The 26133-nt window shown below is 39.7% G+C and overlaps 1 protein-coding gene and 1 long non-coding RNA gene across 2 annotated transcripts in view; one reads left to right on the forward strand and one right to left on the reverse strand.

Moving 5' to 3' along the window:
* SLC38A4 (solute carrier family 38 member 4) overlaps positions 1–5833 on the reverse strand; it is a 68148-nt gene extending 62315 nt beyond the window's left edge. Inside the window, exon 1 of the mRNA XM_060024636.1 lies at positions 5740–5833. The gene's annotated coding sequence lies outside the window, so the exon portion shown is untranslated. The remainder of the gene's footprint in view (positions 1–5739) is intronic.
* Positions 2727–26133, forward strand: part of LOC132433622 (uncharacterized) — a 32177-nt gene continuing 8770 nt past the window's right edge. The window contains exon 1 of the long non-coding RNA XR_011246655.1: positions 2727–4011. This is a non-coding gene — a long non-coding RNA (uncharacterized lncRNA). The remainder of the gene's footprint in view (positions 4012–26133) is intronic.

A 26133-nucleotide genomic window follows, 5' to 3' on the forward strand; every position in this document is an offset into this window, starting at 1 on the left:
CCCAGGCACTTATGTGAGGTACCAGGGCAACAGCCGCGACCGAAAGAGACAGATATGAGAGAAAACAAGGGAACCGGAAATGATGTTCATTTTAATGATGGATACATGCTAGATTTATCAGGAGCAATAGGTGCGAATAGCCAACAGGAAACAAGGGAACATTTCAATCTTATTATACAGGGAATGATATTATCTGGGCTGGACTGTCCTGCATGAGTATTATTTAGCCCGTTTTTCATTTCCTCCCTTCTGTTTCCTTCATTTTAGTTACGGCAGTTAGAGGAAAACACATGATCAAAGAACACTTAGTATAGACATTTGTTAACATTTCTAATAGTGCTTTGGGTGGCAGGGGGAGTAACATTAAAAATAAGAGCTTTCACACGTTGAACGTTTATTATATACTAGGCATTAGTCTAAGAATTTTACATGTGTTAGCCCATTTAATCCTCATAACAATCTCATGAGGCCGATACTATTATGATCCTGATTTTATAGATGAAGAGATGGAAGCTCAGAAAGATTAAGGAACTTGCCCAAGGACATAAGGCTAAAAAATGGAGGTTTTAAGCTGTTAACTGAAGTCAGGTTTTGGATTATTTATAGGTTTCATTGACTCTTTGAATTCCCTTACTAATGACAACACGAGTGAGACTACGTTACAAATGTGGAAATGGTGACGGGCATGCAGACCTCTGAGCCTGCAACGAAAACTTGGCATAAAAGATCCCTAAAGAAAGAAGAGACATTGGGAGTTAAGTTTGTCAAAGTCTGTTATCAAAAGCCAGACTCTTAACTAGCGTAAACGTCTACTTTGCAGATAAGAGGGTGAAATTCATTACTGTCTTCTCACCTCATTTTTTAAAAATACATTTTTACTTCCTGATTCTTCTCTAGCACACTAAAATAAAAAATAAAACCATTAAAAACTAAAATAAGGAGAGAAATCCCCCCCCCCACCCAAGCTACCTCCTAAGAAAAACATAGAAAAGCATTTGTTTGGAAGTCATTTTCATAATTGCGTAGACTGCACCTATGCTAAAATAAAACATCCCCTTGAATATAAGAAAAATAATTTGGTTTTCCCATACAGAGGACAACAAAGTCTGGTCTTTGCATTTGAGCTTAGGTTTTAAAACACTAACATTATAAAAATTAAACTATAGTTCTCTATTATAGGGCCATAATAAAATGATAAAATAATAAAATGTATTGCTGACTCCTGTATTCAGCTATTTTGTTCCCTGTTAGCACAGTTCACTTCCGACATTCAAGGGGAGTGGGCAGAGCTATGGGACATTTGCAGAGAAACCATGCAAGGACCTCCGGACCACACCTCCCCCCCACCCCCCTTGCCTCCCCCCAGCAATCTCCACTGAGCTCTTAAATTCCCCAATGTCTCCTTCTTTCTTTCTCTGTTTAGGCCAGTCTTTCTGTTGAGAATCCTCCCCTATTTCCTTCACTTCTTTGCCTGGCTGACTTTCATTTCTGCTTCAAAACCCAGCTCAGGCATCATCCGGTCTCGAAATGTTCTCTGACCCCTTTCCTAAGCCAGGTTCTGTGGCAGAGTGCTCAAACCTGACTTTTTCCCCTGGCCCTTCACATGCTGTTAACACAACTGTTTGTTTATTTATTCTTCCCCCACTAGACTAATTCCTTTATTCAACAAACATTTCTTGAGCACCCAGTATTTACCCTGGACTGTGCTAGGTGTTAGGGAGACAAGGATAAAAGAAACTCCCTAATATACTTTCTGGGAGATAATGATACTCAATGGTTGTTTGTGGAATGAATGAATAGCATTAAGTCATTACAAACAGAGTGGAAGGAAGACCAGAAAATTAGCAGGCACGTAAAAGTGATTTGGTTTTTGCATTCCCCCACCTCTCACAGGCTGCTCTGTTGTGTACCACCTCTCTGAGCTTCTTGTTGCTTTAAGCATTTGCTCTCCAAGTAGTCTTTATCTTACTGCTGTCTTTATTGGAAGCAGGAACTTTGGCCCAGGAGGGACCATAGTTCTGAGGCCAGCCCCGTCACTTACTAGCTCTGTGACCGTTGGCTCTTCCCTTAATTTCTCTGAGCTTCAATTTCCTCCTCTGTAAAATGGAGATACCAAACACCTAGACCATAGAGTATCATGTGAAGATTAAATGTGATTTACACATGGAAGGGGCTTGGTTCAAAGTCTGGCTTGGAAAACTCTTCCTTTCCTGTCTTTTGTCTCTCCCCTTCTTCCATTCCTCACCTTCCTGCAAGATGTCATCAGGGTAGCAGTAGCATGTGAGATGGTTTCATGTGATACATGGAAGCACATTTTTCAGAATTGTCGTATTATTTATATACATACTAAAATATGTAAATAGTCATTAAACTCCATGAAACCTTTGATTTTTATAGAAATGATTGCTTTGGATTTGTAAAAATTTTTTTAAAAAGAGGGGTTTAAGTTATTAAAACAGAGGAAAAGAATCGGAAAAAGAATGGATGTATTGAATATGTATATATACATATATATATATATATATATATATATATCTGAATCACTTTGCTGAATACCTGAAACTAACACAATGTTGGAAATCAACTATACTCCAATATAAAATAAAAATTAAATTAAATTAAAAAATAATAAAAAAGAAAACAAAAAATAGAAAATATTATTAAGTCAGTACAAAGCATAAGGGGGAAAAAAGGAATATATGCCTAAAAAACACTGCAGAAATGGACAAAGACGATGACATAAAAGAAGAAAGACATTTAGTTCAAAAGTTCACAAGGTAACCAGAGTTATATTATGCATTTCTCAAATGTCACTTGTAAAACAATCCAATCCTGGGGCTGGCAGAGATTAATTCTTAAGGTACACGGTCATGCTTTTGGCTTTCTTAGGATAGGATTAGGATAGGATAGTCTCTAATAGACTAAGAAGTCAGTTGTGGGTCCCTAGATGTCACCTGTCCAGTTCTGACCATGATAAAGTGCAAAGTGAAAGAAAATTGTTCTTTACACTTAAGAATAATGTCCAAATAGAACTTCCAAAGATGTTCTATGCTCCCCACACTGTGTATCTCCATTTCTTGATCTATAAAATGGGTAGAATAATAGAATCTATCTCATAAGACTGTTATGAGGGTCAAATGTTAACATAAAAGAAGCACTTAGTAACATATAAGGAATATAGTAATTGATATCTATGTGTGAGGCATTAGTATGATGAATCTAGTAGAGACTAGCTTCCTTGGACCACCTAGTACTGCATACTCTCGCAGAAGAGCTTGCCTCCTATCCCTGCCGCAGGCTTGAAAGATTTTTATCCCTTTACCCCAGTCTTCCTGCTTTTTGAAGTTTTGTGATAAAATCAGACCAATAGAAGCTTTCTGTCTCTGAACACATATGGTAATCTGTAATTTGGGGAGATCAGATATTCTCTTCAGTGTCTCTGTTCTTACAACTTTTTACCCAGAACACAGATTTTCTGTAGATTCATTTGTTAGAATCTCAGAGACTATACCACACACACACACACACACACAGAGAGAGAGAGACAGAGAGAGAGAGAGACAGAGAGAGAGAGAGAGAGAGATTTCTTGTGTTCCATATGAGAGTCCACCAATCTCACCCAATCCTTAGAGACTTGTTTGCAGTGGGGACAAAAAAAAATACCCATGGGCTAATTTAAACCTCCTCCCCCCAAAAGTTAAGGTCTATAAAAAGTTATAACCAAAGTTAAAACAAACCCAAGCTACCAGGCCTTGGAAATTGTGATCTGGATGAAGGATGCTCTCTTTACAACATAAGACAATTTAGTCATAATGATTATGTCTGCACTGCCGGGAAGCAGATAAAGATGAATATAGGAAGCTAGGAAATAGGGAAACAGACCATTCCTGGTGAAAGGCTGGCCACTTCCTCCTTTCCTTAAGGGTGACAAGGTGCACCACTACTCAGCCGATAACAAAGCAAGCAGCCAGCAGCTTGGGGGATGGGGCACCTGACCAGGAGGCGGCTGAGGTAAGTGCCTGGCCAGGTCTGCTTACACCTCCAGGGCAGAGGCTACCCCTTCTCTTCTCTTCTCTTTTCTCTTCTCTCTTCTCTTCTCTTCTTCTCTTCTCTTCTCTTCTCGGGGTCTCAGATCCCTCTTAGACAGGTAGAGATACACCTTTTGCACTAAGAGATACACAACAAGAGCCAACCCGTCCTCCTCCGGTGAAACTAGACCCAGGTATTTAAAGGCTCTGCGGAGGACTGCGGGTGGGGATCTCCAGGTCATCGCCAAGTATCTCAAGGCCCCCAAATCTTGCCCCCTCACTCCCCCGTACATGCCCTGCACACCAGGGACCCAGTCTCCCTGGCTCTGGTTCCCCGGCTTAGTTCACCCCGTTCCTCTAACCAAGTCAACCCCCCGGTGCGCACCTCCTGGGCTGGTCCCGGGGCACATGAAAGGGGACACTCTCCACCTCTGCCTGCTGGATCACTCAGGGGAGCTGGGGGGCGCGCGAGTTCCGCACTCCGCGCCTCCACCCCCAGCCCGCGCCCACCAGGACGCACGCCCACCTGTGCGAAGAGCCCCTACCTGCACCGCGCCCACCTCTCTCCTCTCCCGGACTCGGAGGTGCTCTCAGCTCACCCTCCCAGGGGGCTCCCTGCGTCCCCGCTCCCGTCTCCGTCCTCCCTTCCTTTCATTCATTCTCTCCTCTTTTCTCCATTTTCCCTCCTACTCCTACCCCTCTCAGGGTCTGGACCCTTATCGTTCTCTCCTTCTCCTCTCCTCCCCGACGTCCTCTCTGCGTTCCTTCCGCTCCATTCGTCTTTCCTGCCCACACTTTCTGCGGCGCCCCTTCCTTCTTTCCAGCGCCCCCCAGGCTTCTCAGTCCGACGGCGCGCGATGCCTCCTTCGGAACCTCGGGCTCAGTCTTGGAACCCGTTCACTGCCCGCAGCCAAGGCCCCCAGACCCAGCGCTGCTCTCGCCTTCCTCCTCCCCTGAAGGAGCCTCCCGGGCCGGATCCCCGGGCCGGAACCCCCGACCCAGGGAACCGTGCTGGCCTCCTGGGCGGCCCAGCTGTCAGCGACGATGGGTCTATTTTAGGTTCTGCACCCAATGTCCCCGCCCTGAGGACGCGGGCACGGGTCCCGCGACTCGGGTAACACCTTGCCAGCGCGATCCCGAGCTGACGCAGAGCCAGCTCCTGCAGCGGAGTCTCGGGGCCCCTGGCCAGGCAGGCCGGGCCACGGTGGTGGATGGCGGTCTCAGTACGAGCATCTCGAGATTCAAGTGCCGAGGGAATCCCGGGCCCGGGGCCGTGGGCGCCCCAGCGCAAGGCACCCCTTGCCCGCCCCCCAGGACAAGGCAGCCTTGGCAGTCACCTGTCCTGGAAAAGGGATTCACAGGATCTCTCCCAGCCTCTATCCTTTCCCTCTGCTTGCCCCGGCTTACTTAATTTCTAGTCAATCCGGTCATTAACCTGCAGTAATGCACCCAAAGGGGATCCTTTGTTAAATGATAAGGATTTGGGGCCATCAACAAGATATGAGGAGCCACAGCGCCGGACCAAAGCCCCAGACGGGTGAGAGACCGAGCTGCACACGTGTGCGTGTCCCCATGCGCACAGGCGCGCGCGCGCGCGCGCGCACACACACACACACACACACACACACGCATTCCGGCTGGGATCCAGCCACAAGTTTGCACACTGACAAGTCTTTTAAGTCTAACAGAAAATATAAACAGCTTCACTCACCCTACTTTTTCTTCCCTCTCCCGATTGGGATCCAGGGGAAAAGGGTGGATTGAGAGACCCTTCTTTCTTTTCTTTTCGCCTTTCTAAAGAGTGGAAATTTCCATCATGTGATAGGGGGCAGCATCCCCAGTGTCGCGTTTCCTATGGACCCTCCCTTCCAGCCCAGCCACCAATCATCAGGCGGCAACCTGAGATGTCAACAAAAGCATCCTCCCAGGTGGGGCTGAGTTGTCCAGCTGTCCCTCAAGAGTGAAGCCTGGGACCTGCCAGCCCCTGCTCCAGTTTTCTTGGGTTCATGATAACAGAGAAGATCTTGGTGTGAGTTGAGCTTTTCTGTGGGCTTTTTTTTTTTTTTTAACGATTAAGTTTCTTCATTAGTCAAGGTTGCATTTATTGGATCTGTCCTATACACAGAAATACCTGTCAGTGCTCATTTTGAAGTCTGTAAAAGAGTCTTTCTTTCAATAGGTGGCTCTAAACTTCCTCCAGGTTTGGGGATGTCAAACCTGAACTTGACATAAAGGAAAAAACATTTGGGGCAGGGGTACAATCGAAAAACCTGTCATTCACAGTAAAACTCACTTAATGCAAGAGCAGAGCAGAGGATATCTTGCTAGCACTTAACCATGGCTAGGGGTCTTTTGTGGTCATTTTTTTCCTGGGATTCCACTGTAAGCATAATTCTCAGTACATATGAAGAAAGAATTAGGATATAATAAATAGCACTATAATTTCAGTTCTGCTCATTAAGGCACCACTCACCATTTTAAGGAAAATTGTTCATATTTTAAAAATTTACAAGGAGCTCAATATCAAAAAAACAAACAACCCAATGCAAAAATGGGCAAAAAACCTAAATAGACATTTCTCCAAAGAAGATATACAGATTGCCAACAGACACATGAAAGAATGCTCAACATCACTAATCATTAGATAAATGCAAATCAAAACTACAATGAGGTATCACCTCACACCGGTCAGAATGGCCATCATCAAAAAATCTACAAACAATAAATGCTGGAGAGGGTGTGGAGAAAAGGGAACCCTCTTGCATTTTTGGTGGGAATGTAAATTGATATAGCCACTATGGAGAACAGTATGAAGGGTCCTTAAAAACTAAAAATAGAACTACCATATGACCCAGCAATCCCACTACTGGGCATATACCCTGAGAAAACCGTAATTCAAAAAGAGACATGTACCAAAATGTTCATTGCAGCTCTATTTACAATAGCCAGGACATGGAAGCAATGTTAAGTATTGTCCATCAACAGATGAATGGATAAAGAAGATGTGGCACATATATACAATGGAATATTACTCAGCCATAAAAAGAAATGAAATTGAGTTATTTGTAGTGAGGTGGATGCATCTAGAGAGGTGGGATAGGGAAGGTGGGAGGGAGATGCAAGAGGGAGGAGACATGGGGATATATGTATATGTATGACCGATTCACTTTGTTATAAAGCAGAAACTAACACACCATTGTAAAGCAATTATACTCCAATAAAGATGTTAAAAAAATCCCCACCATTTTCTGACATTAACCAAAATTTTTGTTTCCAAAAAGCCCATGTAACATATATGTTCACCATCCCGTTTATTTACTACTCATTTGTCATTCCTTAAGGGAAAAAACATTCTCCTATGGAGACTCGATCCCCACAGTTTAACAAACTCATCAGGCGGCACAAATTACTTTCTAAATTCTCACATATGCAATTTAACTTTATTCAGAATGGTAAGGCTCATTGTTCAGACCATGAATATCTAGAACCATCTCATTTTACAGTTCCCATCAACTAATACATCAGCGGCACATTCGCACTTAAGAAACAGGACAAGAACAGCAAGAACAAAAATCCATCTGGATAATGCAGTTGTATATTAGTCAGGAATATTAAAAACTCCATTAACATACATGTCAAATTGTACTAAAATCATCCAACAATGCAAATCCAATAGAAGAATGATAAGATGAATGCCTTCACTGGAGTTATCATTTTGAAACCTAAAAACAAATGCACTATTTAAAGAGTACAGAAGAAATATTTTTTTATGAAAGCTGATTATCCCCTGCCTAACCAAATATGGTAAACCTCTTTAGTTTGTCATAAGAGGTTTCCATTTTATGAAATTAGAATACATCAGAATAATTTAGAGGTCCCTTCAAACTTGTTGAAACTAGATTATCTTTATCACACTTTTTCATTGATTCTTATTTAATAAATATAAGCATCTTTTATAAAACTACTAAATTGTCAAAATTGGTAAGATTGGGAGGGGATGAATGGGAGATCACGATAGATATATATTTCTCTCTACTTACACTGAGATTTAGTCAAAGCAAAATCCAAGATTCTAAAACAAAAAGCCATTCCAGAGAAAATATAAATGAAGATGGGATCGATGCAATCCTAAAATAGATACTAGTTCACTGTGCAGCTACTTAACTTTTTAATGAATTGCTTATTTATTTAGTCAGTTCTTGGCATCCATATCTTAGCTAGTACAGAGAAGCTCAGAAGCAGTGGTTCATTGCCTAATTTACTAGAGAACTATAGGTTGTTCATCTACATATGTGCTACTTATTTTAACCATGTGTGGATTGAAATAAAATGAGTTGCATTCATCTATAAAGCAACAAAGTGCTGAGCAAAATTCAAATTTGTCATCTTTTGTAGCTATTGTATATCCTTAGAGTTTTAGGAGCGCTCCAAGCAATGTCCAGGTGGTATGAGATAACTGGCAAGCCATTGTCTTCCGTGATACAATCAAAAACTTGAGCCTTTGATGACTACCCTGGATCTACCCAACAACCCTCAAGGGTTTCTTTAAAACTTGTGTTTGAAAGAATGTGAAGCAGCCCTAACCAGCAACATGAATATCCCTGCAAAACCGCACTGTGAAACACATTTTGACTGACCATCCAAACATTTGCTGGCTCTGGAGCAGACAACTTGAGTCCTGATTTCAGAGCTACCACCTACCAACTCTGTGGTCTTCACCAATGGGCTTAAGTTCTAAGTGACTCAGTTTCTCAGTGAGAAAAATGTAGAACATCCCTTAATACATTGTTTTCCTTACTTATTCTCAGACAGTACTACCAACTCAAATAGTGCTGGAGGAAAATAAAATGTTTGCAACTGAGAAAAAAGGGTGACAGAAGAGTTCGAATTTCTACCATTTTGACAAAGCTGAATGGATTGAAGCTTTCCACTCTAAAATTATATTAACACACTGGTCCTAGGAATGATTATTGGTTTGGTAATGGATGCTTCTGCTTTAAGTCTCTATTAAAAATATTCCCAAAACATATTCCTTTGAACTAAAGCTAATACTTGAAAACAGAGTTCCATGCTGCTATAAGTTTGGAAAACATTGTGCTAAAAATTATTGTGGGATTCCTCTGGGGTTTGAATCAGTCTCTTAAAGGTGGATGGAGCATGTAGTATCTCTCTATCACCATGAACCCTTTTTGGAGAAACATTTCTAAGGTTTAATCATCCAGAGAACAGTCATTACTAAATTTTAGTATAAATAAATGTCTTAAGAAGGTAATAAAACACAATTATTATCCTGCCATCATACGTATGAAGTTCCTTGATTTATGGTGAAGTTTGTTGCAGTGACTTTAAGACACTTTTGTTTAAATTATTTCTTTGATAGTAGATTTTTAACATGGATTCTTTTTTCAATGAATAATTATTGAAATTAGTAAAATGACTTGAGGTTACAAAACACCTTAACATATATTATGCCACTTGGTACTAAAATAAACCCACCGTGTAGCTATTATTTTCTCCATTTCATGGGAGAGGAAAATGAGATTCAGAGATGTTAAGTGACTTCTCCAAAGACACAGAGCCGACAAATGACAGACTGGAGCATGAACCAGGTTTTCTGGCTTCAAATTCAATGTTAGACCTTCCACAGCTCACCTCCCTTTTTTCTAAGCATTTTCTTTACTGAAACTGATTACTGTTTTTCTTCCTACAAGGTCACCAGCTGTGAATGGCATGCTTAGCCGTAAAATAATGATTTTTAAAATAATTATAATACTATAAAATACTATAATTAAATTAAATACTATAAATTAAAATACTATAAAATTAAATTAAATTAATTTAACTTTAAATTTAATTAAATTTAACTAATTAAATTAAAGTATTAAAATACTATAAAATACTATAAAAGTAATTATCTTTTTATTATAATTACAAGAGCCTCTACAAACTTCTAATGTCAGTATCACAGTTTTCTTTTCTATGAATTTGAATTTGATTTATGTGAGAAACCAAGACATACCATGAATTATGCTTATGGTTGAGTTTCTTTAGTATTATATTCTCTAAATGGACTACTACCTCTTACTGGCACTAGGAAGAAGACACTTGATCACTCACTGTCTCAGTTTCACACATGATGAAACAACTAGATACTGGATCTCAAAACAAAAAAGAATATCAAACTAGATCTAGGATCTTAGAAGATCCAACTCTAGAGTTCAAGATTGGGATGTCAGGTTCTAGACTCTGAAGTCCCATCCAGGAGGTGAAAAGGGGAGTAGAACCCACGTCCCATCGGGAAATAGCTCAGAGAGGAGAGTGGGCATCCTGTGGTCAATATTCAATACCAGCCCCAGGGAGGTCAGCTTTTGTCTCTCTGTTCTGGAAACAGCACTGCTTACAGAGAGCTGGCCAGTCAGATCCACCTTCCTTTTCAAGCTTGATGCTCTCGGCATCTCACTGACAGTCAATTACATCCCTCCGTACAACCCATATTCTAAATCACTCACTGCCTCCCAGCTCCCGATGCTGAAGTTTTCCGTGCCTTAGAGCTTTTTTTTTTTTTTTTTTTTTGCGGTACGCGGGCCTCTCACTGTTGTGGCCTCTCACGTTGCGGAGCACAGGCTCCGGACGCGCAGGCTCAGCGGCCATGGCTCACGGGCCCAGCCAGTCCGCGGCATGTGGGATGTTCGCGGACCGGGGCACGAACCCGTGTGCCCTGTATCGGCAGGCGGACTCTCAACCACTGCGCCACCAGGGAAGCCCGCCTAAGAGCTTTTGAACACACTGTCCCCTCTTCCTGGAAGCCCTTGCTACCAGCTCTGCCTGTCAATTTCACTTTTTACTAGTCTTTCAAGCCCAGCTCACATGTCACGTCAAGTGAATGAAACTCTGTCCAACTCATCCAGCTATTTTTTCTTTTTTCTTGGTAGACTGGGAACATGGAGTGGTGGGGAAGTTTGAAGAGGGGTGGAAAAAAAGAACTAGCATGTTTTGGACATGGAATTTAGTATTTACAACCATCCTGTGAGGTCGGTGTTTTTACCTTCGCTTTTCAGATGAGAAAACAGAGAGTGAATGAGTTGAGTGGCTTGCCAAAGGCAGAATCAGAATTAGGACTCAGCTGTACCTGATCCCAAAGCTCTCTCCATTCTGTCCCATCATTAGACTTGTCCTCGTTGGGGCTCCAGAAGCACATCATAACACACTAGTCTGGCCCCCACTAGACTTCAGACTCCTGAGCAGCCCGTCTCTGTGTCATTCTCATCAGTGTTCCTGGTATTTACCACAGCGTAACTCCATAGTTATTTATTGAATGAGTGAATGAACAAATGAAGAGTACCCCTATGATTTACATATTGTAACAAACACTATCTGTGCCTGAGCTAGTTGTTAAATAAAGTTATTTGTGAGTTATCCCTAATGATGTTTTCCATCTTCTCTCTATTTTTTCTCTGAAATTAAGAGGTACCATAATTACGAGGCCAATTATAATTTTGGTGCCCAGAGAGACAATCACTGATTGAGTCTGCCAGGCTACCAGCTACGCTGACATGGTTTGCACAACTGGTGTTTGAACAGAGACTGACGTTGATGTGACATTGGCAGGTAACGCAATAGCCTGGCAGCTTTCAGAAAATATCAAATTACTCTAAAAGCAAATTTTCCCCTTTTTGACATTCCTCTGAGAGTTAGAAACTCATTCGTGTCAAACTTAACTTCATATTCCCTTTATTTGGAAAAATAAAATGAAACACCTTATCACCAAAAACTAGACATGAGAATGACCACATTTAAAATAAACATTATATATATATATATATATATATATATATATATATATATATATATATATATATATATATATTTTTTCCAAATAAATAAGAGATAGAATATGTAAAGTTAAACACTTGGTTTCTGATTTCTGGAACCAGACTCCCTGGGTTTCAATTCCAACTCTGATATTTACTAGCTGAAAACTAGTTATTAGTTATATAATAATTAGGTAAATTGTTAACCTGTCTATGCTGCAGTTTCCTTATCTGTAATTTGGGGACAACAGTTGTACCTATTCTAGAGTTGTTTTAAAATTTAAGTAAATTTCTTAATGCAGTTAAACCATCATTTTTCAAATGGAAAATACTGATTATAGTTGTATCATCTGTTACTGAAAAATTCTTATAATTACCCTAAAACTTTATTCTATTCTTCTGGGCCTGTTTTCTCATTCTTAGTACAAGAGGGCAGATGATTTGATCCTTGTGACCTGCGCGATCTTAACATTCTACAATTGCACAGCTTCCGGGGATTTACTTTCATTCCCGTGTTTCCACAACAAAACCCCAGTTTCCTAAAATTCGCCTTCTGAAGAGATGGAGAACAGGAAATTATTAACCTATTACTTAATTTTCACAAGACTAAATATAAAATTAAACAAAACTTGCACTTTAACTTTGAAACCATGTAGACATTTAACTTCTAGTCTTCAAATATAAGAGCTAGATGGTGTGAAAGAGGTCGGAATTGTGTGCTTATGTCTCCATTGCCCTGTTCCAATGCTGCAGTAGGTTTCATTCTTTCTCATTGTATAATAGTTTGTTTGCATGTTTCCTCTTGAGACTGTAAGTTCTGTAGATGTGATATCAAAACATATTTGCTGAATAAATAAATAGATGGATGGGTCAATCAATTGATGCTTCTCTGTTTTTCAGGAGTTCAAAAACTGAGTAATAATTTTCTTAAAGATAAGGATGGAATGTTATCAAAAAAAACATTTCAGTTTAAAATACCACTGTGAAGATGATTTTGGAACTCATTGGTTTTACATTTTTATTTATTTATTTATTTTTAACATCTTTATTGGAGTATAATTGCTCTACATTGTTGGATTAGTTGCTGCTATATAACAAAGTGAATCAGCTATACACATACATATATATCCATATCTCCTCCCTCTTGCATCTCCCTCCCACCCTCCGTATCCCACCCCTCTAGGTGGTCACAAAGCACCGAGCTGATCTCCCTGTGCTATGCGGCTGCTTCCCACTAGCTATCTATTTGACACTTGGTAGTGTATATATGTCCATGCCACTCTCTCACTACATCCCAGCTTACCCTTCCCCCTCCCCGTGTCCTCAAGTCCATTCTCTACGTCTACATCTTTATTCCTGTCCTGCCCCTAGATTCTTCAGAACCATTTTTTTTCTAGATTCCATATATATGTGTTAGCATACAGTATTTGTTTTTCTCATTCTCATTTACTTCACTCTGTATCACAGACTCTAGGTCCATCCACCTCACTACAAATAACTCAATTTCGTTTCTTTTTATGACTGAGTAATATTCCATTGTATATATGTGCCACATCTTCTTTATCCATTCATCTGTCGATGGACACTCAGGTTTCTTCCATGTCCTGGCTATTGTAAATAGTGGTGCAATGAAAATTGTGGTACATGACTTTTTGAATTATGTTTTTCTCAGGGTATATGCCCAGTAGTGGGATTGCTGGGTCATATGGTAGTTCTATTTGTAGTTTTTAAAGGAACCTCCGTACTGTTCTCCATAGTGGCTATATCAATTTACATTCCCACCAACAGTGCAAGAGTGTTCCCTTTTCTCCACACCCTATCCAACATTTATTGTTTGTAAATTTTTTGATGATGGCCATTCTGACTGGTATGAGGTGTTACCTCATTGTAGTTTTGATTTGCATTTCTCTAATGATTAGTGATGTTGAGCATCCTTACATGTGTTTGTTGGAAATCTGTATATCTTCTTTGGAGAAATTTCTATTTATGTCTTCTGCCCATTTTTGGATTGGGTTGTTTGTTTTTTTGTTATTGAGCTGCATGAGCTGCTTGTACATTTTGGAGATTAATCCTTTGTCAGTTACTTCATTTGCAAATATTTTCTCGTATTCTGAGGATTGTCTTTTCATCTTGTTTATGGTTTCCTTTGCTGTGCAAAAGCTTTGAAGTTTCATTAGGTCCCATTTGTTTATTTTTGTTTTTATCTCCATTTCTCTAGGAGGTGGGTCAAAAAGGATCTTGCTTTGATTTATGTCATAGAGTGTTCTGCCTATGTTTTCCTCTAAGACTTTGATAGTTTCTGGCCTTACATTTAGGTCTTTAACCCATTTTGAGTTTACTTTTGTAGATGGTGTTAGGGAGTGTACTGATTTCATTCTTTTAAATGTAGCTGTCCAGTTTTCCCAGCACTGCTTATTGAAGACACTGTCTTTTCACCATTGTATATTCTTGCCTCCTTTATCAAAGATAAGGTGACCATATGTGTGTGGGTTTATCTCTAGGCTGTCTATTCTCTTCCATTGATCTATATTTCTGTTTTTGTGCCAGTACCATACTGTCTTGATTACTGTAGCTTTGTAGTATAGTCTGAAGTCAGGGAACCTGATTTCTCTAGCTCCGTTTTTCTTTCTCAATATTGCTTTGGGTATTCGGGGTCTTTTGTGTTTCCATACAAATTGTGAAATTTTTTGTTCTAGTTGTGTGAAAAATGCTATTGGTAGTCTGATAGGGATTGCATTGAATCCATAGATTGCTTTGGGCAGTATAGTCATTTTCACAATGTTAATTCTTCCAATTCAAGAATGGGTATATCTCTCCATCTGTTTGTATCATCTTTAATTTCTTCCATCAGTGTCTTATAGTTTTCTTCATACAGGTTTTTTGTCTCCTTAGGTAGGTTTATTCCCAGATATTTTATTCTTTTTGTTGCAATTGTCAATGGGAGTGTTTCCATAATTTCTCTTTCAGATTTTTCATCATTAGTGTATAGGAATGCAAGAGATTTCTGTGCATTAATTTTGTATCCTGCTACTTTACCAAATTCATTGATTTACTCTAGTAGTTTTCTGGTAGCATTTTTAGGATTCTCTATGTATAGTATCATGTCATCTGCAAACAATGACAGTTTTACTTCTTCTTTTCTGATTTGGAGTCCTTTTATTTCTTTTTCGAGTCTGATTGTTGTGGCTAAAGCTTCCAAAACTATGTTGAATAATAGTGGTGAGAGCAGGCCACCTTGTCTTGTTCATGACCTTAGTGGAAAGGTTTTCAGTTTTTCACCATGGAGAACGATGTTGGCTGTGGGTTTGTCATATATGGTCTTTATGATGTTAAGGTAAGTTCCCTTTCTGGAGAGTTTTTTTCATAAATGGGTGTTGCATTTTGTTGAAAGCTTTTTATGCATATATTGAGGTTACCATATGGTTTTTATCCTTCAGTTTGTTAATATGGTGTAACACATTGATTGATTTGCGTATATTGAAAAATCCCCACATTCCTGGGATAAACCTCACTTGATCATGGTGTATGATCCTTTTAATTTGCTGCTGGATTCTGTTTGCTAGTATTTGGTTGCAGATTTTTGCATCTATGTTCATCAGTGATATTGGCCTGTAGTTTTCCTTTTTTGTAACATCTTTGTCTGCTTTTGGTATCAAGTTGATGGTGGTCTCCTAGAATGAATTTTGGAGTGTTCCTCCCTCTGCTATATTTTGGAAGAGTTTGAGAAGGATAGCTGTTTGCTCTTCTCTAAATGTTTGATAGAATTTGCCTGTGAAGCTGTCTGGTTATGGGCTTTTGTTTGTTGGAAGATTTTTATTCACAGTTTCAATTTTAGTGCTTGTGATTGTTCTGTTTATATTTTCTATTTCTCCTGGTTCAGTCTCAGAAGTTGTGCTTTTCCAAGAATTTGTCCATTTCATCCAGGTTGTCAATTTTTTTGGCATATAGCTGCTTGTAGTAATCTCTCATGATCCTTTGTATTTCTGCAGTGTCAGTTGTTACTCCTTTTTCATTTCTAATTCTGTTGGTTGAGTCTTCTCCCTTTTTTTCTTGATGAGTCTGGTAATGGTTTATCAATTTTCTTTATCTTCTCAAAGAACCACCTTTTAGTTTTATTGACCTTTGCGATCGTTTCCTTCATTTCTTTTTCATTTATTTCTGATCTGATCTTTATGATTTCTTTCCTTCTGCTAAAATTGGGGGGTTTTTTGTTTTTCTTTCTCTAATTGCCTTAGTCATAAGGTTAGGTTATTTATTGAGATGTTTCTTGTTTTTTGAGGTAGGATAGAATTGCTATAAACTTCCCTCTTAGAACTGCTTTGGCTGCATCCCATAGGTTTTGGGTTATCGTGTTTTCATTGTCATTTGTTTCTGGGTATTTTTTGATTTCCTCTTTGATTACTTGAGTGATCGCTTGGTCATGTAGTAGTGTATTGTTTAGCCTCCATGTGTTTGTATTTCGTACAGGTTTTTCCCTGTAATTGATATCTAGTCTCATAGTGTGTGGTCAGAAAGATATTTGATATGATTTCAATTTTCTTAAATTTAACAATGCTTGATTTGTGACCCAAGATATGATCTATCCTGGAGAATGTTCCATGACCACTTGAGAAGAAAGGGTATTCTACTGTTTTTGGATGGAATGTGCTATAAATATCAATTAAGTCCATCTTGTTTAATGTATCATGTAAAGCTTGTGTTTCCTTATTTATGTTCATTTTGGATGTTCTGTCCATTGGAGAAAATGAGTTGTTAAAGTCCCCTATTATTATTGTGTTACTGTTGATTTCCCCTTCTATGGCTGTTAGCATTTGCCTTATGTGCTGAGGTGCTCCTATGTTGGGTGCTTAAATATTTACAATTGTTATATATTCTTCTTGGATTGATCCCTTGATCATTATGTAGTGTACTTATTTTTCTCTTGTCTTTATTTTAAAGTCCACTTTTTTCTGATATGAGCATTGCTACTCCAGCTTTCTTTTTATATCATTTGCACGGAATATCTTTTTCCATCCCTTCACTTTCAGTCTGTATGTGTCTCTAGGTCTGAAGTGGGTCTCTTGTAGACAGCATATATATGGGTCTTGTTTTTGTGTCCATTCAGCCAGTCTTTGTCTTTTGGTTGGTGCATTTAATCCATTTACATTTAAGGTAATTATCGATACGTTCATTCCTATTACCATTTTCTTAATTGTTTTGGGTTTGGTTTTGTATGTCTTTTCCTCCTCTTGTGTTTCCTGCCTAGAGAAGTTCCTTTAGCATTTGTTGTAAAGTTTGTTTGGTGGTGCTGAATTCTCTTAGCTTTTGCTCGTCTGTAAAGGTTTTAATTTCTCCGTCAAATCTGAATGAGATCCTTGCTGGGTAGAGTAATCTTGGTTGTAGGTTTTTCCCTTTCATCACTTTAAATATGTCCTGCCACTCCCTTCTGGGCTGCAAAGTTTCTGCTGATAGATTAGCTGTTAAACTTATAAGGATTCCATTGTATGTTATTTGTTGCTTTTCCCTTGCTGCTTTTAATATTTTTTCTTGTATTTAATTTTTGATAGTTTGATTAATATGTGTCTTGGTGTGTTTCTCCTTGGATTTATCCTGTATGGACTCTCTGCACTTCCTGGACTTGATTGACTATTTCCTTTCCCATACTAGGCAAGTTTTCAACTTTAATCTCTTCAAATATTTTCTCAATCTCTTTCTTTTTCTCTTCTTCTTCTGGTACCTCTATAATTCAAATGTTGGTACGTTTAATGTTGTCCAAGAGGTCTTTGAGATTGTCCTCAATTCTTTTCATTCTTTTTTCTTTATTCTTCTCTACGGTAGTCATTTCCACTATTTTATTTTTCAGGTCAATTATCCGTTCTTCTGCTTCAGTTATTCTGCTATTGATTCCTTCTAGAGAATTTTTGGTTTCATTTCTTGTATTGTTCATCATTGTTTGTTCTTTTGTTCTTCTAGGTCCTTGTTAAACGTTTCTTGTATTTTCTCCATTCTATTTCCATGATTTTGGATCATCTTTACTATCATTACTCTGAATTCTTTTTCAGGTAGACTGCCTATTTCCTCTTCATTTGTTGGTCTGGTAGGATTTTACCTTGCTCCTTCATCTGCTGTGTATTTCTGTGTCTTCTCTTTTTGCTTATCTTACTGTGTTTGGGGTCTCCTTTTTACAGGCTGCAGGTTTGTAGTTCCATGGGTTGTGTAGGCTTCCTGGTGGAGGGGACTGGTGCCTGTGTTCTGGTGGGTGAGGGTGGATCTTGCCTTTCTGGTGGGCAGGACCACATCTGGTGGTATGTTTTGGGGTGCCTGTGACCTTATTATGATTTTAGGCAGCCTCTCTGCTAATGGGTGGGGTTGTGTTCCTGTCTTGCTAATTGTTTGGCATGGAATATCAAGCACTGGAGCTTGCTGGCCATTGAGTGGATCTGGGTCTTAGCGTTGAGACGGAGATCACTGGGAGAGCTCTTGCCTAATAATATTATGTGGGGTCAGGAGGTCTCAGGTGGACCAATGTTCTGAACTCAGCTCACTCACCTCAGAGGCTCAGGCCTAATACCCGGCCAGAGCACCAAGACCCTGTTAGCCACACGACTAGAGTAATAGAAAATGGATTTATGCTTCCTGATGTTATCACTTCCTTTTATTAGGATTTTCTTGTCAACAACTCCCTTGATGTTATTGCTTCAGATATTTGTTCACTCTCACATGCTGGCCCATTCCTGCATGTAACCGCTGACATCACGGCTCACTGTTACCCAATGCAGCCTTCGTCACTCTATTCTGCCCCCAGGGCTAGAACTCATTGGTTTTAAAATTATAACCTGGCTTTATTGGAGGTCTTATCTTACTTCAGTCTGGAAGGGGGGTCTTCCTAACCTATGTGGAACATTGGAGGTGCTGAGTCTTCCAGGGGTTTTCTGTGCCAATCCATGCAGCTGCCACGGACCAAGAGATATTCTGCCTCTATTCCACCTAGGCAGCCAATGCTTTTCCTGCCTTCTATTCCACCTAAGGGGACAGTGCTTTTCCAGCCCCTTCTCTGATGAGGCTCTCAGCAAAGTGGAAGGTCCAGGCCCTTCTCTTTCATGTCATCTTACTTGGACAGCCTTCAATAGCCCACTAATGCAGGACTATGTAAACATGCCACGTTCTGAAGAGTGAGGTCCATCTCCAAAGGATATTCCAAGGTAAATGGTTCAAGGTTGAAATTCTGACTAATTTGACTGAACAAAGGAAGGCTCTGACGTGAAGCCTTACAAATGTTGCCTTCACTTGAGACATCTCTCCCCTCTGAACTTTGCCTGCCTACAGGTAGCCCCCTATTTAAAGTTGGTGACCCCATATCCTTCCTCAGAAAATCCAGTCCTATCTGCATTTGTTCATTCTCTTATTTAACAGACATTTATTGGGTACCTCCTAAGTTCTAGGTGCAAGGAACTGAATGGTGAGTCAAAACAGACACAGTCCCTGTCCTTGTGGAGTTTCTAATTTGGTAGGAGAAAATATTTTAATCAAAGTGTGACACTAATAAACATAAAATGACAAAGACTGCAGTGAAGGATGGATACACTAATCATAGGGACAGATTTCCCTGAGGAAATGAGTCATGAAGATGAAAGTGAGTGACTTTAGCATATTCCAGTGCTTGTGAGAAGCCCATGCCTGTGGTAGAGGGAGGGCAGATCTTGTGCTCATGAGATGGTGGGATGGGTGGATCCATCTCATGTGGAGTGATCACCTTCGGTAGCAAGAGGGACACCTTCCCTGCTCAGTTTTCTTCACTCAGTCTCTCCAGGGGTGGAAAATCTCCTCTCTGCAAAATGGGATAAACGCAAGAATCTGATTCTAGTTCTGTCTCCCCACCAGTGAGAGGCACGGGCTGGCCAGTCTTTGTTACTAGGTCCCCTGCAAATTCACACACTTCTCAGAGACATGATTTACTCAACTAGAGATAACCAGAGTTACTCCTCTTTTTGCTTGATCCTTTAGGAATCGTAGAGAATTCCATCCCGCCCCTAACACAGTGCTTTTGGCTCTTTTTATGTCCTGTTTTAAGCCAAGCACATCACATTAAACATCATAGTAGTTACCAGAGGCTGCTCCCTTAGCTTTCTGGAAGAAATGATCTAGCTTGATGGAATCTTTTTCATACCAAATCCTCTGCTGACCCTCTCGTAGGGGAGGGAGGAATCTAGTTCAATCTACCATATAGAGTTCAAGGTAAAAAAAGTGTTCTGGCTCTTATATATAATAAGCCAGACTGTAAACTGGAGAGAGCATCTGAGTGAGACAGTATTGAATGAGTCTCAAACTTGGGGACACTGTGTACCATCATTTTGAGGAGGGTGTGGTAAGTGAAACAGAGAGAGTTTCCTTTAAACCTTAAACAAACAAACAAACAAACAAGTGGGGAAATCAATTTGAAACTGAGATTTACAGTCAGTGCCTGCATTTTTTTCTTAAACTTATGTTGACACATTGCAGCATGTAGTATGTTAGGAAAGACCTGTTGCAATATTTAATGTGTAAAGGACAAAGTCACACCTCAAGCCCAGGTTCTGTAGCCAATTTTCATGTGAGCAGTTTCACTTATAACTTAAAGGGAAAATCCCACCAGAAAACTTGGCTGTCCTTCTTCAAAGGTATGAGCTAGTACACAAGTGTGTCAAGGCGATCATTACAGTTAGTTTCCAAACGTAAATTTCAAGTATCCTCATCAAATTGAGTCTTCTGCTCATGAAACTAGTATTTTGTTACCTTTTCTCACACTTCAAAATCAGCTCACTACACAGCATCCCCATTCTTTAGGTTGGCCTTAGACAGAGGAGTAAATGGGATGGAATGCGACTGGCACATTGTCTTACTTTCCCCTGTTGAGTGTCTTTGGGTCCCTGCCTGTCCACTGTCCTATTTCTTATTTTTTGCAGAACAAGGAGCATTCTATCCATTTATGAAGGCAAACTCCCTATTTTGCTCCCTGAGATAGTATCCCAATCTCTGGACACCCCATCAAAACTTAATGCCCTTTCTCTCATTTTATCAGAAGCTTGTTCTTCTTTAGGGCAAGCAGACCTTTAGGCATCAAATAAACCCAAATCCTCAGAATCACCCACTCTGTGAGCAAGCCCTGAAAAGAGCTCTTTTATGGCAGCTTAAGAGGCGTCCTGATGTGGAGGAGATATCACCCTTTTAGAACTGACCTCAGCACAAAAGATGACTGTTTGACATCTGTCTGATGTGTCTTCAGCTTTCTCTTGCCCCATGGGATGGGGGGAGGGGTCCCCTTGTCCTCACATTCTCATCCTTCTCCATGTCAAAACCTGCTCAGAGGAAAAGGCCTGTAACTCACTGGCATTAAGGTGTGAGTATTTAAGGTACTATCTTCTGTTTATTAACATGCTGGATAATGTCTAAGATACAGAGACTAATTAGACATTCTCTGTTCTTAAGAATTTGCAGTCTAATGGAGGGGAGCATACAGGTAAAAATAATTATTCTAAATGAGAATAATCGTTGGGGTGGGTGGAGGACAGTGTTGAGAAGAAAGTATGAAGGAATGTAGAACTAACCAGCCTCATGGTTACATCTGAGACATCGCTGGAAAATATCTCAATACCCTCCCCAAAGCAACGTGGTAGTGCTTAATGTTAATTATTCCTATTCTCCTGAATAGGGACCTACTTTCCCAGGGACCTACTTTCCCAGGGACCTACTTTCCCAGGAATGTTTGCTTGAAGGGACCTACTTGAAGAGACCTACTTTCCCAGGAATGTTTGCTATTAACAGAATAACAGAATAACCTTTAGGCCAAAGGAATGAATCACTAATTGTGGGGTTTCAGGCACCAGGAAGAAATATGCTATATGCTTATAGTTTCTAATCACTGACAGGTCCACACACAGATTTATACCAGATTCACCTGGAGCATGGGGTATATAGAAACTCCCAAACTCCATTCTGGAGAAGTTGATTTGGTAACATTGAACTGTGGTCATCCTAATGTGTGACCAGGTTTAAAAATCACAGTGCTACCTCTTGAAAACCTGAAATTATATCAGCTCAGAGAATGTCTATCTGGAAGGTCAGCTCTCACCCTTTCTCAGGAACCTAACTTAATGTCAGGGAATGACTTAGGCCCCGAACAGATTGGGTTCTTTCTATTTCAGTGTCCATACCTGTTACATGGATCCTGCTGGCTTTGGAATCCAGGTCCATGAACTTTAGCTGGATGGGATCAACCAGCCTGGGACCTGGGATCAGATCAAAACTTTGCAAAGCAGGGTCCCTGGAAGGCCTGAATGGGAATTCCCCAGAGTACTTGTGAAAAATTCCCTAATCCCAGCCCAGGCCTGCTGAACCAAAATCTCTAGAATGAGGGGAAATCCACATTTTTAATGAATTCCTCAAGTGGTTCTCACTCCCGCTAAGATTGAGAACATCTAGACAAGACTTACCCGCTGAGGAGATAGATCTGAGGGATGTGTTGGGAAGGTGACAGGTCCGGCAGTCCAAATACATTACTTAAAGGGTCTGGCGACAACTCACTATATTATCTTTGATGCAGCTTCTTCCATGAAGGAGCGAGAGGACCAAGAAAAGGGGGATGCTGAGGAGGAAATTCTAGGGGGTGGTGTGGGGAGGATGGAGAGAGGACCTGACATAGGAGATTCAGGAAGCACTTTGATCATGAGCAGAAGGAACCTGGTTATGACACTGAGAACTGAAGACAGGTGGCACTTTTGCACATGAATTTGCTCAGCAAGAATGACTCATCTCTGCTCTACAGAGCATCAGCTGTGAGAATTCACTTGCAAGACAGCTCACTGACATGGCCGGCAAGTTGGTGTTGACTGTCAACTGGTTGCTCAACTGGAGCTGTGGTCTGAGAGCTTCAGTTCTTTTCCACATGGGCCTCTCACGTGGAACTGCTTGAGTGTCCTCATTGCCATGGTGACTGGTTTCCAAGAGTGAATGGTCCAAGGGTTAGGAATTGGAAATGCTAATCTCTTTAAGTCAGGGCCTAAGAAAAGGAATAGTGGCACCTCCAGCATATTCTATTGGTCAAGCAGTCACAAAACCTGACCCTCATCCTCTTAATGAAAAAGGTGTCAGAACTTTGAGACCATGTTTAATCTATCACAATGAGAATGAATTGAGTCAATAGGAATAAGAAATATGATCAATTACAATATTGTGTTAGTTTCAGGTGTACAATATAGTGATTTAGGTTTTTTTTAACTTTTTATTTTATGTTAGAGTATAGTTGATTAACAGTGTTGTGATAGTTTCAGGTGTACAGCAAAGTGATTCAGTTATACATATACATGTATCTATTCTTTCTCAAATTCTTTTCCCATTTAGGTTGTTACATAATATTGAGCAGAGTTCTCTGTGCTGTACAGTAGGTAGTTGTTGGTGATCCATTTTAAATATAACAGTGTGTACATGTCAATCTCAAACTCCCTAACTATCCCTTCCTCCTATTCTTCCCCAGCTGGTAACCATAAGTTTGTTCTCTAAGTCTGTGAGTCTGTTTCTGTTTTGTAAATAAGTTCATTTGTATCATTTCTTTTAGTCTGAAAGTATACATACACACCAATGTTCATTGCAGCACTGTTTATGATAGCCAAGACATGGAAGCAACTTAAATGTTCATCAACAGAGGAATGGATAAAGAAGATGTGGTACATATATACAAAGGAATATTACTCAGTCATTAAAAAGAATGAAATAATGCTATTTGCAGCAACATGGATGGACCTAGAAATTGTCATACTGAGTGAAGTAAGTCAGACAGAGAAAGAGAAATATTGTATGATATCGCTTATATACGGAATCTAAAAAGAAGTGATTTAGTTTTTTTGCAGATTGTATTCCATTAGAGGTTATTACAAGATATTGGGTATAACTCCCTGTGCTATACAGTAAATCCTTATTGCTTATTTTATGTGTAGTAGTTTGTATATGTTAATCCCATGCTCCTAACTTATCCCTCCCCTAATTTCTCTCCTTTTGGTAACCGTAAGTTTGTTTTCTATGTCTGTGAGTCTGTTTCTGTTTTGTATGTAGATTCATTTGTATTATTTTTTTAGATTTCACATATAAGTGACATCATATAGTATTCATCTTTTTTATTTCACTAAGCATAATATTGCCTAGGTCCATCCATGTTACTGCAAATGGCAATATTTCATTCTTTAATTTATGGCTAATATTCCATTGCATGTATATACCACATCTTCTTTATCCATTCATCTGTTGATAAGCACTCAGCTTTCATGTTTTGGCTCTTGTAAATAGTGCTGCTATGAACATTGGGGTGCATGTATCTTTTCAAATTAGTGTTTTTGTTATTTCTGGATATATATCCAGGAATGGAATTACTGAATCATATGGAAGTACTATTTTTAGTTTTTAAAGGAATCTTTATACTGTTTTCCATAGAGGCTGAACCAATTTACATCCCCACCAACAGTGTATAAATGTCCCCTTTCCTCCACATCCTCTCTAATATTTATTTGTAGACTTTTTGATGATAGCCATTCTGACAGGTGTGAGGTGATATCTCTTTGTTCTTTTGATTTGCATTTCCCTAATAATTAGTTATGAACATATTTTCATGTGTCTATTAGCCATCTGTATGTCTTCTCTGGAAAAACATCTATTCAAGTCTTCTACCCATTTTTTTTATTGGATTGTTTGTTTTTTTGATATTGAGTTGTATGAGCTGTTTGTATATTTTGGGCATTTAACCCCCCATCAGTCACATCATTTGCAAATATTTTCCCCCATTCTGTAGGTTGTCTTCCTGTTTTGTTGATGGTTTCCTTTGCTGTGAAAAAGGTTTTTAGTTTAATTAGGTCTCATTTGTTTATTTTTGCTTTTATTTCTCTTGCCTTGGGAGACTGACCTAAGAAAGTATTGTTACTATTTATGTCAAAGAATGTTTCAACACAGCATCATAAGTCAACTATGCTTCAATAAAATTTTTAAAAAAAGAATGTTTCACGTATGTTCTCTTCTAGGAGTTTTATGATGTCATGTCTTCATTTAGGTCTTTAAACCGTCTTGAGTTTATTTTTGTATAGATGTGAGGAACTGTTCTAATTTCATTCTTTTACATGTAGCTGTCCAGTTTTCCCAGCATCACTTCTTGAAGAGAGTGCCTTTTCTCCATTGTATATTCTTGATTCCTTTGTTGTAGATTAATTGATCATAGGTGCCTGGGTCTATTTATTTCTGGACTATATGTTTTCTGCCACTGATCTATGTGTCTGTTTTTATGTCAATTACATGCTGAAAAAAACAACAATTTAAAGTCTCTAGAAAATGTCCTAAAAGCATACAGCGAGTAAAGAAAATCTTACTTACTCAAGAAAATCTACTAAATTTGAGTAAGAATAGCAAGAGTCTGTGGCTCTTGATCCATGATCCTCTCCTCTACTCCCCAGCTCAGTGTAATGGAAGCTCCACTCTGGGGGATGTAGCTAAGAAAATGGAGCTCTCCTCAGATCTCAGTTAAGGGATATAATTTCTCACCAGTAGGGCAGGTTGCCAGCATTTCTCATCACTCATAGCTCCTGGTTGCAGAGGCTAAATTCCTGGTGAGTACAATCAAGAGATCAGGGATTCCTTCCTTCATCTAGCTTGAATTTATAAGAGAGATAGTTACACCAAGAATACTGGGAACTGAGAGCAGAAGTTCCACACTGAAAGAGCCAAGCTGACACGAGAGGTTATCGCCGTCACCCAGCACCCTGATCATAAAGAAAGGGTGCCAATCAGAGAGAAGTAGACAGCTATCCTCATCTGCAGCTCTAGAGCAGGGGCTCAGAGATTTTGCCTAGAGAGAAAGGCAGTCAATAAAAACAGCTCAAAGCTCTTCCTAGAGAAACTGATTTTATTTGAAACAGACTTTGCAGAAGTTCGAGCCTAAGCACTCTTAAAAATAATGGAGGTTTTGGTGGTAAGCAATTAAGTAGAGGCTAATAGCTTTATGAAGTAACAAGCTAAACTGTAGGTCAGCTAGTTTAATGAGAGAACCAGGAAAAGAGACAACTGAGAAGATCTCTTCTGGAGTCAGAAAACCTCAGAGACTGGCTTCAAAGACTACCGTTGCAAAGGAGCCTGAATTTAATTGGATCATATTGTGGGACAATGTATACTCTAGGGCATCATCAAAACAATAGGGTAACCAGACAGCACTTAGTGGAGCCTAACATCTGGATATGATACCAGCAGAGGCAGACAACTTAATAGTGAAATCAGGGAAAGACAGTCAAAGAGAACCCTGTTAAAAG

Source organism: Delphinus delphis, chromosome 11 (genome assembly GCF_949987515.2).
Source record: "Delphinus delphis chromosome 11, mDelDel1.2, whole genome shotgun sequence".
NCBI classification, from domain to species: Eukaryota; Metazoa; Chordata; class Mammalia; order Artiodactyla; family Delphinidae; genus Delphinus; species Delphinus delphis.